Source organism: Epinephelus moara, chromosome 3, assembly GCF_006386435.1.
Source record: "Epinephelus moara isolate mb chromosome 3, YSFRI_EMoa_1.0, whole genome shotgun sequence".
Classification (NCBI taxonomy): domain Eukaryota; kingdom Metazoa; phylum Chordata; class Actinopteri; order Perciformes; family Serranidae; genus Epinephelus; species Epinephelus moara.
Genome location: NC_065508.1, coordinates 14404670 through 14418067, shown reverse-complemented (window position 1 = coordinate 14418067; position 13398 = coordinate 14404670). Strand labels below are relative to the sequence as shown.

Below are 13398 nucleotides of genomic sequence, written 5' to 3'. Positions count from 1 at the left end.
TTGAAATGTCTCCTCTGTCAGCCTTTTTATGAAATTCTTGACAGTCTGACTGGCGCTAATGTCTCCTTAGTGACGCCTGCTCAGTTTCCAGTACTTGCCTTTCACTTCATCTATTATTTCTTCTCTCTGTCAGTCTGGCTGCGAGGCAGTTGTTCAGGTAGCAGAGGCGCATTTTAACTTCTGGGCTTCTAACACATGTAGGATGTGAACAATCCTGAACACAAAAGCGACCAGATTGGAAATTCAGCCCATAGATACATTCATTTAAATGTCAGACTCCTAGCTGATGCTGTCATCGCAACCGACAAGAAAATCTGAATAGGACACATTGTTGCTGGTGAACCCACGCTGGTATCCAGATGATCTGTTCTTCCACCACTGTGCCACCCTGGTGTCTCTGCCCAGCAGTGGCTGGGATTTTTGGACAGAAAGAGAAGAAAGACGCATTCAGCTGTGTTACTTGGGCAACAGGGTTTGTTTACTGCCATTTCATTTGAGCTCTCTCAGTGTAATAATACTCTCTTGAACAAACTGCTCAATACAGGCTCCTTTCTGACTGTTCTGTTGTCCTCCCACGTCCATCCCTCCCACTGGCGAGTGCTCAATGGGGACATTTTCAGTCGCCTAGCACTTCAAATCAAGGGACACAATGAATTGAATAAAACAGGAAATACATGGGCAGTTTCTGTGAAAATCAAAGTCTTTTGTCTTAGCTGTAAGCGTAAGCAAGGTCTCCTTCAAGGTTGCAGATCTTTGTAAGTCAAATAAAAGATTGGCCTTGTACGCAAGCAGAGATAACAGTCTGGTACTGGGAGCTGAGCGCTGCGTCAGCAGCGACTGACCTGTTTGGTGTCAAATGAGCGCCCCGGAGTACAATCAGGCCATTGTGATAAAATGCTGAGTGCTTTTAAGGATCATCTCATGTGAGTCAACTCCTGAGGACTCGAGGTGACCTGTTGGCTCTCACCGGGGCTATGCTAAACAACGGTGTGTTCAGAATGTGTGTGTGTGTGTTGCAGTGAAAGATGAGAAACTTCAATAGAGAAGAGAAAGGAGGTGGGGTGGGGGGGAAACTTGGACCGAGTGAGAGAGGGAGGGAGACTTGCAAGTTGTATTGTGAGGAAGCATTTAAGCAGAGACGAGCATGTGAGGGGAGAGAGGAAGCCAGTGTCTTAAAGACAGAAAGCACAAAAGGGAAATGCACAGGAGCAAGAACTAAGGTCAACAGATGAAAGGAGAAGCCTGTATAGTGACAATCCTGGACGCTTTTTAAATGTGGGAACTGCCAGCTGGACCGAAAAGGTACATTAATGCTGAACATGTTTTGGGAATGCATAACAGATCAGCTGATATGTTGTCAAGTGAATGCTTTGCTCTAAGTGAAATATCTCCATGTTTTTATTCTGTGTAAGCCTGAAGCAGGAAGCACTGAAACAAACTGGCTTGCAGGAAGTGTTTTGTTTTAAGAAATTATTTTCCCTGCTCTTTGGTAACATGACAGAAGATCACACTGTGTGGAAACTTAATCCACCATAGCTGCAGCTATGGGCATTAGACTGTTTACAAGTGTTGTAATCTGATTTGAGGTTGGAAGGGAAAACCATGGAGAATTCACTCGTGATGCGCTGAGATGTGTTCCCACAGTAGCATTTGAAATCACATTTTGGGTTGGTATATGACACTCCATTAAAGTGTGCTCTGTATATACATGAATGATGAACCTGTGACTATTGTGCGGTACAAAGTGTACTTTTAAAGCCTCATGTTCAGCCTTTGGAAATAGAGGCAACTTTATATTTTTGATTTACGGTGATTCCCTAAACATCTGTGCATCCCATTATGTTCTATGCATTTTTAAAGGTTACTGCTGATACTTATGATGGAACTTACATTGATAAAACATGGGGAAAAAGTAAAACTTGAAACAGAAAATAAGGTTTTATAAAAATTAACTAAATTAAATGATTGATGCGGAGTAAAACATCGCATTTTACGCATGTGTATCTGTGAAATTTTGGGCCTATCTACTGAAATTGACGCTGTACTTTGAATAATCATGAAGCAAACCAGAGTTCTGGAGGGGAATTTTTGAATCAGCTGACACTTTTATTACGCATCATGCAAACTTTATGTCAGTAATTCGATCAAATAATTGACCCCGACGTGATTTGAACACGCAACCTTCTGATCTGGAGTCAGACGCGCTACCGTTGCGCCACGAGGTCTTATAGCGTTGTACTGGAACAGCTGATTAATCACCACTTTGCGCAAACGTTCGTACGTCGTCTCCGTCTTCAGTTTGTGTAGGCCTACACGCCATGCGTTTCTCTGGCTAAACACAAGAAAATACGCATCTGAGTGTACATCCCAGATACTGTGTAAAGTGTAATGATTAGGCTGAGAGTGTTTTTCTCTCAGCCGTTTTCCGATTTGACTTTTACGCGTGCGTCATAGAGTTTACGCCTTCATTTTCAGACAAAAGAAGAGCAGAAGGTGAGATCACAGCGATTCTTTGACAGTTTTTTCTGCATGGTAATGAAAGTCTACGTCTCCATATAGCTCCATGCAGTAAATTGTTAGGATGCTGTGTAGGTGATGTGGCCCCCAGTCAGTCACTAGATGGTGCAATTTGTTGGTTTCTGATTTTTGGTACATCCACACACACATCCAACACAGAGCCCTGAAGGTCCTCCACAAAACATTAAGTAAATGAAGTAAAAGTTGTTCAATTTTGATAAACGTGATGCAACCTATAGGAGAATACATGTGTCATGCACCTCTCAAAAAATTATGAAACACTTAATGGTCAAAGAATAACACCAAGTCAATCTGTCCATTTAGGAAGCACAAGTGATTTTGAATTAATTTCACCTGCTTTGGTGCAAATGAAACTGACAACAGGTGCAAAGGAGAGGCAAAAGCAAGACAACCCTCACTGATTCTTCTTAAGTTGTGTGTTCTGCTCGGGCCTTTTTCACTACTGGTAGCATGAGGCGGTACCTGCAGCCCAATCAGGTTGCATAGGTGCTTCAGCTCCTCCAGGATGGCACCTCCTTTTATAACTGTCCAGGAGCTCACTGATGCCCTGATCCAGGTTTGGGAGGAGATCCCCCAGGACACTATCCACCGACTCATCAGGAGCATGCCCAGATGTTGTCTGGAGTGCATACAGGCCAAACACACTACTAAGTCACATTATGAGGTGCTGTGATAAAATTTTATGCAAGTTGGATCAGCCTGTGATTTCAATGTTTTACTTTGATGAGTCCAGGCCTTCATAGGTTGATGATTTTGGTTTTCATCGACAGTTGTTATATAATTTTGTGCTCAACAAATTATACAATGTACATCAGGAAAGATTTTCAGCTTGAATAATTCGTTCATCAATATCTGATGTGTGATTCAAGTGTTCCCTTTTTTTTTTTTTAGCAGTGTCGTTGTACACGTTCATGGTCAAACTACACAATCAAAGAAGACATGGATGTGAATTCATTTGTGGTAACATTAAAAAGCAAAACCCACTTTTTAGAAACCTTGTGTTAAAAAAAATATGTACTTTTTGTAATTCTGGTGCTTTCAGGTCTGTCTGTTAATCCCAGCTGTTTTCCACACAGGAAGTGAAGAGGAGCATCTGGAGAATCTAGGACATTTATCAGCTAACCTTCATAAGTGTCCAGCCTCCTCATAGCAGAATGGATGGGTAAGTGCACGCATAAGATGTAAAATCTGTGGGGGTTTTATCACACATTCTGCATTGTCTGTTGTTTGGCCCTGGCCATATGAAAAGGTAGTATCAGCAAACTGAAGCTGAGTGCCTTCCATAACTTACATTATTCTTTAGTTCTGTCTCAGGGTTTGTTGTCATCAATGAAACTATAATCACATTCATCAGTGACCTTAAAATAGGGCGCTGATATTAATGTCCTTCCTGCTCCAGCTGTAGCTGCTCTGATTAGGATGCATGCTGTTTTCTGTCTACACTGATGAGATAGGCTTAAACGTCAGGGAGTTGGAGCTGCACGGGGCGCATTGATTAGCTGGGTAAATGTCACATTGTTGCCAGCAAGGTGAACGGATGGCGATGGCTGTCAATATTCATGTCTTTTCCATTCAGCTGTTGCTTTTATTACACCAAAGCCGGATTTCATTTCACTTAATCAAAATAAATTGCAGGTAATCTGGACTGAGAAATGGAGGCATGAGCTCTGCATGTCTCTCCTAGACTTGCTCTTTTGCAGGAAGCCACCTAATTATGTTTACAGGGGTCAGACTGTGATGTTTGTGGTTTATCATCTGGGGGTTGGTTTGGTTAAGTCAGTTGTTTAAGGTCACAGGAGCTTAGCAGTATGAGTTTAATTAAGCAGAAAGATGCGTGTGCCTCTCAGTTTGCATTTGTTTTCTTACAACACAAGAAAGACCGGATTTAACAAGAAAATGGTGTGGCACTAATGTGTATTTATTGAGTTTGCAACCGCAATCTGTGTGTATCTAGCGCCTAATTTTAAATGAGTCATAACTTTTGCTGTCTGGAAACAGAATAATACATCCCCACACACACTGCAGCCAAAGCTTCATAGCTGCCTGATTCTCAGGATACTCTCCCACAACTAATACACACTGGACCACATTCACAGGGGTTTCGCCAGATAGTGAAACCCATCTTAGATATGAGCTACCACTTAGCTAAACGTCCACTCTCGTACAGCTAATGAGGAAGACTAATGAGTGGACATTTTGAGACAGAAGGAATGCTGTCAATGACACTGTACTTGAAACCATTTTACATTACACTTAAAGAGCAGCAGGCTCCACCCTCTACTCTCCTCGATAGGTAATACTCTCCTCCTGTCACAAGCATGCTTTCACCAGAGACCGTTGATAAACCGAGATGGCCCACTTTAGATTAATTTCCTGTAACTGTATCATGAAGGTTTCACCACTGCCCTGTCCCTGTAAGAGATTAGGTGTGGCCCCGAGTCTATTCATTCCAATGGGAAAAATGAATGCTGGTACAGATTATGACCGTTTCTTTCACTCTACTGTATAGTCACTTAAGTAAACATTGGACCCATTTTTCACGAGCCCCAACACCTCTAAACAGTCTGACAGTGAAATGGCATTTTCTTCAGACAGACAGACATGTCTCTGTTTAAGCAACATACTACTGCCAGATCTGGTAACAACTGATGTGATCTTACACTCAGTTAATATCAGATATTAAGCTAGCAGATACAGACAAGCAAACAAGGAACAACATTAAATTTGTACCATATATAGAGTTGTATTCATCAATCCACACAATGTTCACTACACTTCCAAATAAGAAGTGGGTATGCCGGGGAGAGACAACCACGCCCATTTAGGAGACCTGAAGTGCATGCCATTTTGTACCATTGGTGCAGCTTGTAAAGTGGTATCTTTTTTTTATAGAGTATCTTTGCTTTCGGCCACTGAAATTTGCATTAACATAGCCAGCTAATCAGGACCAGCCTACCCCAATACATGGGTAAGACAGAGTATATAAGGGAATACCAAGATGCTGTCTGTCGTCCTTTTCTCCTCAATGATGGCAACTTGCTCACTGGTTGGGATGGGTGTGGCTGGGTCAACGTTATGGCATGACAGGGCATTCACTCATCCGGCACCACCCACTGTACCCAGAGTCCAGTAGAAGGTGAAGCCGGTGTGAGATCGAACAAAAGCTATGGTATTGTACCTCTAGTTCTGTCAGCACAGGTGGAGCAAACTACCTAGGGGCCCTGTTGCTCCCACGTTGCTATTGAGGAGGGTGCTGACGGACAGCGTCAAAGTACTACCTTGTGAACTGTGTAGTTTGCACTTATTTAAGTAGGCATGTCCCGATTGGCTGGCTATGTTTATGTGGGTGAATGCATTCTCAGGATTGGAGTAGTAGAGGGTGGGGCCTGTGCTAACAGAACTAGGGTTACAATATCATAACCTTCGTGCTTGTTTCTGAGCATGAAGACTGTAGTTAAAGGACCGTGCCAGTGGTTTTACAAATTTTAGTCAGAAACCTGTAAATGATCTACTTCAAATCACTATTGAGCATTTTCTCAAAGCGTACCAAACATTTTTATACAAATTACCCTCCTTCTTGATCCCCACCATTTTCCATTCATTTACAGTCAACATATGCAGACTTTCTGAAACAAATAAACCATCACAGTTAAGATGTGCTCTATTTGAGGACTATATTCTACCAGTTTAAATATCTGGCTACCTAAATTAGCAAATAAATGCAATGACATGCAGCTGATGCTCAAATCCTGGTCCTGAATGGTGTCAAATCACTGAGCTAAATGTTCACTATGTCCAGTTCCTTACCTCTGGGGTCTGTCACACCGTCTGTCTATTTATCGGTGAATACACTGAGCACATTTTATTTATAGTGACGTAACTGTATTTATGAATCACATAGAGACAAGCTGAGACACCTGGTTGGAAGTGATGATGTAAGCTTTTCACACTGTATCTAAAGTCTAAAGAATATAAAAAAAAAATGTTGAAAGATGTTGTTAACACAGTTTCTACGTATTTTCAGAATATCCTGACATGAAGTGAAAGTAATGTCTGCCTGGAAGTTAATCTGAGAATGTTACGCTTTGGAAAATGGTCAGCCAGTGTGGTGTGAATATATTGATTAACCACATATCACCTTTACTTCACCTTTTCTGCTCCAGCCATCACGTTATAACACTGTCCACACAGTCTACATTTATATGCAGACCATGCACACTTTACATAGGCTGAAGAAGCATGTGATGATTTGTCATACATGTTGGTCAGACATACGTGTTTAAATATATTAAATGATACTATTTTCGGCGAATAATCATCTTGCTGTATTCGGTCTATTTCTCTTCTGTCAGAAAATAGTTGTCTGCATGCTGAGTCAAAAGCCCATCTATACCTGGAGGGATTTCTAAACCTGCACAGAAACAAGCTTTTATGATTTGCTGGCCAGGGATGAGAAGCTAACTGGACTGTTTCAGAGAGAGAGAGAGAGAGAGAGGGAGAGAGCAGCCATCTGCGTGTTCTGCTGCACTGGATGCAGTCTCCATGGCAACATGGTGCTCCCGCAGCAAAATCCTGGGAAGACGGTTTGGTCCCCACCCCCTTGCGCATGCACATAGGCATACTTGCAAGGAGGATGGTGCTCATGCCTCCGCTGTCCATACACACAGATTTTACAAACCCCACTCGCGCAGTGTTCCTGTCCAGACACTTGACTGTTTCATTCCCTCTTTGTATTTGTACTTTATCTACTACTGGCTCTAAATGATACCTGGCATTGTTGGTTATCCTTGGGAATAAGTTGAACACTGTGTCTCTCAACACCCATTTACTTTCTTAATTGTGTCTTTTTAAACAACTCCATCAGCGGCTGAATCTCCCTTTCAGGCTGAGCTCCACATTTTTCTACACAGCCGTCAATTATGATTGCTCCCAGCAGGATTTGGTCATTTATCTCTCTTGTTCCTCCTACCTTGCACCTACAGTGTGTGTGTGTGTGTGTGTGTGTGTGTGTGTGTGTGTGTGAGGAGTGATAGACTGATTTTGATGTATCACACTGACTCAGTCGTTCAGTCACACAAAGCATCACCAATTTTCTGTTTGATAATTTGGGCTTTTCTCGTTCTCCTTACACATGCAATCAAAAAAAAGGGGGGGAGAGGCAGGAGAGGTAAAGGAGAGTGAGGACAGGAATTAAAAAAAAATTCCGTCTCTTTGTTGCCATCTCTTCTTCACTCTGCTCATCTCTCACACCATTGGTCAATCAAGCCCCCTCCCATTTTCACTCCAGCCAGTCAGCTCGTACAATCTCTCTGCATCTCTTGCCTCCCTAAGAGCTTCTCTCTGTCTCTCTCCCTCAGTCTCTTTCCCTCCCGCTCGCACACACGTACACGCGTTAAAGACAGATCCTGATCACACTCACATACACACACACACATACACACCCTTTTCAAGTCTCCCTCCCTTGACTCTCTGTGTGAGGTGCTTTCTGCTCCGGCGATGTCGGGTTTTGTGGATGGATATTGCTCCCTGTGGAGGAGAGCACGCTGAAACTTCCTTGTACCTCTCCTTCATCTGTCAGGAACCTGCTGTAAGTAAATCTCTCTCTTTCCGATGCTGTCTCTTTCATGCCATCCCCACTGTGTGCCATTCCTCCTCTATTCTCCATCTCACAACCTTCTCCCCTTGGCAGAGGGTGCAAGCCTTTTCCCTCCTCTCACGTCTCCCTCTCTCCACTTCATCCCTCTCTCCTGTGTCCTCCCCTCCCTGCCGCTGGTGGACGCATACACCCAATGTTGTCTGTATGCAAACTAATGCCGCAGGCCATTTGCTGGCCTGTGATGGGTTTACACTGTGCAGTATAACCTGAAAATATCTCCTGCTTGTGTTTTTGAGACACCCTCTGTGAGGCTGACCTGGCTGTGACTACAGATGAGTGGGGAGATAGGCTGTAGTAATCTGTGCTGGATAGGTGGTTTGGTGTTATTCTGATGTGATTGCAGACTCGGGGGCACTCTAAGTAATGATTTGTGGCTTGATGCAGCATGTTTTAAAAAAGAGCTTTGAGTGTTTGCATTGAGCATGTAATAGGAGCTTGTTTTTTGTGAGGAAATCAGCATTGCTTTCAGAATGCACATTTTTAAGTGCACTTTGATATAATTTACTGTATCCCACAAGGTGCATTTTTTCCTACAGTATGTCAGTCCTACAGGAAAAACCCTGGAAACTCCTTGGATAGTATCAATAATTCATTGACAGAGGGCTTAAAGCAGTTTTTGCTCAGTAAAGTTTGCCTTTACTCGGTCAGAAAAATGGGTTTCAGGAGGTTTAAACTTCATTCTCCACATGTTCGTCTCATGCTGTAATCTAAAGACAGTTGATGATGCTACGACTTGAATAGCACTCCAACAAGACACACCACAGGGACTTAGCATGCACTCCTGCACATGTATGTGCAAAGAGGTTGGGATATTGAACAAGGGCATTTTTAAAAAGACCAAAATAGTGATCCAGGGGCACCTCTGGTCACTGCGGGGGGAAGCAAAGACAGGAATGTCCAGCTGGCATGGGAGGAATGTCACCGGAGCAGCATGGGAGGGGTGAGAGTCAGGCGAGGAGAGATGTAAACTTAACCACACACTGAATGATTAACTGAATGGCCGCCAACGCTGGATTTTCTGCTCCATTGTTGCCATAACTGTCACATATTTCTCTCTGGCTCGTTTCCATTGAGGTGTCGATGCTGTCATTGTCAGAGGGATGTTGCTATGCTTGGATTATCAGATCACCTGAGGCATATGCTGAATCAGGTATCCACCAACAGCCAGTTTTGTGTTGTATTACAGTAATGTGTGCAATTAAAAATGTACTCTACCGTCATCTTGTATCTGACACTTGATACACACACCCACAGAATGTTACATCTCTCTGTAAATGAATGAGACATAAAAGCAGACTTAGCATTGTGACAAATTGTGACCCCTGCAGTAATAACTCTGTTAGTCGTGACAGCTGTAACCCGTGTGTGTCTGTGTGTGTGAAGGTTTGCTACCCTCTTTGTCCTCCTCTCAGACTTGATCGGCTCTGAGGTGATCGTGTTGCCATGGGTAACAGCAACAGAATTCCTCCTCCACTCTGCATGGTCAGGCAAATGTTATTCGTGCAAATCTACGTTTATGTAATTTTTTTTTTTTCACGCTGCTTTGATATGATTCCATCAGAGAGAGAGAGAGGAGGGGAAGGTCTTCATGACAAAGTTGTGCTTTGGCACGGCGTCAAACAAGTTCAGCTCGGACTCATTAATTCAAACTGTGCGAAGTCTGAAGAAGAGAAAGACTTAGTAAAGCTAGAGGAGTTCCTCTGAGGGATGTTACGGCTTCAGATGGGAATTCTGTAAGAGTCTGGTCAGGTTAATTAATATTAGCCTCTGCTGTAAAAGCTGTGATGGCTAATGCGGTTTGAATGCCTTTTTATTTTATTTCAGTTTGTGTTGATTGACTCCGACTTTCCCACACCATGCTATAACTCAGTTTGTTAGTGTATCTCATGTAAAACTCAGACAGCAGAGTTAAAGTGTCCAAAAAGATCATTGTGTTTGGGTTGAAAGCTTATTTGTTCTATGATATGGTGTCAGATTTGTCAGTTTCTATGTGCATTGTATTTACAATCATAGGTTTTAGTATACACATTTATGTACCTCATGTGGAGCTGTATATGCTTCACTTGGAAAGCATGATATTTAAGTTAAAGATTCAAACTGAATTGGCTTGCTGATCAAAGTAGATCCTGCAGGCACAGTTGTTGTGTGACAGCAACATCACTCGTGGAGTCTTGTCTGTTGTTTGGTTATGACATAAGAGTGAATGAATATGCATGTACGTACGCACATGTAGGGTATTAATGTGTGGAATACATACGTAAGTGCATGTTTGTGCTTTGGCTGTGGGCATTCAGGTTTTCCCAAACATGCTCAGCCACATTTATTAGTTTGTATTGTAGGGGGGGGGAGCCATGTGGTGAAAGCTTAGTGACTGAGCTGAGAGATGCAGTCATGTCATGTTGGATATATTTAGATAGCTCCCTCAGGGAGGCTCAGTAATAGCACTGGCCATATTGTGTCGTTTCTTGAGCATTTCATAAAACATCAGGAACACAAACAACTCTTGTTTTACAGTGTGGTCCGTTGCCAAATTCAGTTAAATGTTTTATGAGAGCAAAATTGCTTTGGAGACCGATTACGCAGTCACAAAACTATAAATCTCAATACACCAGAAAGGTTATAGCGTGTTTTTCTTTCTTGTTTCAACCATTGTTGCCACTCTGCCTCTCTGTGTAATGTTTCTTCTTCATATTAGTGTTTTAGAGAAATTCTAATTTGCATGAAATTGGCATTTTTTGGTCATTTGGACGCTGCACACTCTTTGATCAGAGACACAACTGCCTATTTTCTGCCCAGGCTTGCAATTCTGACCTTTATACTAATGGCATCGTAAATGTGTCTATTGATGCTTCAGTTCATTATAAGCTATGATCTAAAGGTCCAAAGAAGAAGGTATTCAGCATACCAATTGGCTTGATCTAGCACTGGTGTTTCCCTATCTGTGGCAGCAGAGAGGTGAGGCTACTGTTCTGCATATACAACTGAAGGATAGATTAGTTACACTCGCTGATCTGTTAGAACTGTGCACTATTGATGTTCCTGTGTTCACTGTCTTGATAGTAATCCTGGAAGCAGTCATGTGTTGGTTCATTACTTCTTGAAGGACACACACCCTCCCTCGTATGCACTGTGTGCATGTCAAGCGGGCCTGTTTCGATGTCAGTATTGGCACTGAGTGCTTCTGTTTGTGTGAAGAAATGACAGCCATAAAACTGGGTTCTCCTTACTGTATACCGCTCTGTCCCAAGAATAGAAATGAGAGTCTGTGGTAGTAAAACGAATAGCCTAGTGATAAGGCAGATAAATCCTGTCACCATGCTGTAAGTGCAAATTAGGCAAAAGAGAAAAGCAACAGATTTGATTATTTGAAGCCTTCGAACTGAATTCTGTTTGGCAGAAATCCTGATGTGTTGTCTGTGTGCATTGACATGCTTCTGTGGTAATGATGTGCAGCCAGAGTGTGTGTGCACCTGCGTGTGTCTGTGTGTGTTCACGTGTGCTTGCATGCTGCTCGTGTGAGCCGTGTGTTAATATGTTGATACAGGCGGTTCCTGTGACACATTCCTGCCCAGCTTGGCTCAGATCGGGCGAGCTGATAATTTTAGCAGCGCTTATGTCAGTCAGTCAGTCCCGCTGTGTGTGGACAGCGAAGGGAAGGTACCACTCCTCGACATTTTGTCATCCACTACATCATCCTTGCCAGAGGGACTGTGCATGATAAATGTGTGTGTTGTAATGTGTTAGTCAGCGGACAGGCCTTACTGTTTGTCCGCTCTGCCATCATAGCAGCAATCTGGTGTTTCAAGCAGACTGAATACAAGACAAGCAGGGTTGAATTTAGCAGCACAAATGTGTGGTCAGTACGTGATTTTTTTTTTAGATAAAGGGAGCACTTGTGGCCTACAATCCAATGCAGTCCTGCAAAATCACTGCCTTTGTAAAGCCGTTGTGAGGTGTTGACTCAACTCAACGGTCATTTTAAGGCCTTATCTTACTGGACTGCATTTTATAGGAGGGCGGTTCTGGTCTTTTTGTCCTCCAGGAGTGCAGTGAAGGCCACGCTCCTAGTCCTCCTGGTTTATGTGCAGAGGTTGACAGACGTGTAAATCATAAATCCGCTGACCTATCAGCATGACGAACAAATGATGGAATTTCTAATCCCCTTAAGTAAATGAATTTCCACCCTGTTAGGAATCAAAGCCGTAATGCACATTTGTGTTTCAATGACAGGGTGTTTTTATGATGTGTAGCAGCGTAAAAACACCCTAAAAAAATAAATGAAAGAAATCCATGTCATGTTACATAATTATTTTTTATCGCTGGCATCCTTCGGCATGTTTGATTTTAGGGCATGTTTCTCTAGGATGTGAAGGGCATGTGAGCTAAAACGCCCATGGTTAAACGCTTTTATTCTTCTGTTGTGATTGGTGTTCTGGATATTTGGCTCTTATATAACCCACATTTTTGACCTTTTTTTTCTCTAAAAGCACCCAGATGTCGACAAACAAAAACTTCCCGCGTACCTGGATAAAAATACACTTACACACAAAAACATGTACGGTCTGTTAAACTTCGAGCCACCTGACACATCGTCGCGGCCTGGGCTCCGTTTCGCCATGTGACGTGGAACTAGCTGTTTATGTTAATATATGTTTAGCTGAGGGCATCTATTCCCGCAGTTATTTAAAGAAACAAATTATTTCAGGATCAGCTCTTCTACCCTGTGGCACATGCTCCTCTTTCACTGAAATAATTCTCTCCGCTGGGAGACGGGGAGGGTTTGCTAAGATAAGAAAGAGGGTGAAGAATCTGTGCATCATGTAATATTCCCTTTGAATGTATTTGACTTCAAAATATTAGAGTATCTGAAATGTAAAATAAAAGCTGTTTTTTAAAATTATGCTTATACTGCTGTTTTACAGGCTTTACTAAAGGCTAATTCTGTTGATGCTCAGTGTTAAACACATGCAAGAATAATGAATGTCAAGTGAGTTTGTTTGATATTCATAACTAAGTACAGATAAGAGTGGAAAGAAAAAGACATGGCCCTTTTCCCCCAGATTTGGTCCCATACCAAGAGGTTGTGTCACAGTGAGAGTTTGCACACGAGATGTGAAGGAGGCTGTGTTTTCCTATCTGAGCTGCTCATGTATCAGTTTCTCAAGGCTCGGCGGAGTTGAGCTGCTGATCTGATGTCTGCCTTG

The 13398-nt window shown here is 42.6% G+C and overlaps 1 protein-coding gene and 1 non-coding gene across 3 annotated transcripts in view; one reads left to right on the top strand and one right to left on the bottom strand.

Moving 5' to 3' along the window:
• Positions 1-1163: 1163 nt before the first annotated feature.
• The window catches only part of LOC126387458 (tripartite motif-containing protein 3-like), a 39600-nt gene continuing 27365 nt past the window's right edge, over positions 1164-13398 (top strand). Inside the window, exons 1-2 of one of the 2 annotated variants that reach the window (XM_050039985.1) lie at positions 1164-1302; positions 3615-3700. The gene's annotated coding sequence lies outside the window, so the exon portion shown is untranslated. Of the gene's footprint in view, positions 1303-3614; positions 3701-7935; positions 8126-13398 lie in introns of those variants that run through there. The other variant, XM_050039979.1, reaches the window with a different exon arrangement.
• On the bottom strand, positions 2154-2225 carry trnaw-cca (transfer RNA tryptophan (anticodon CCA)). Its single transcript has one exon. It is a non-coding gene; the product is annotated as a tRNA-Trp (tRNA).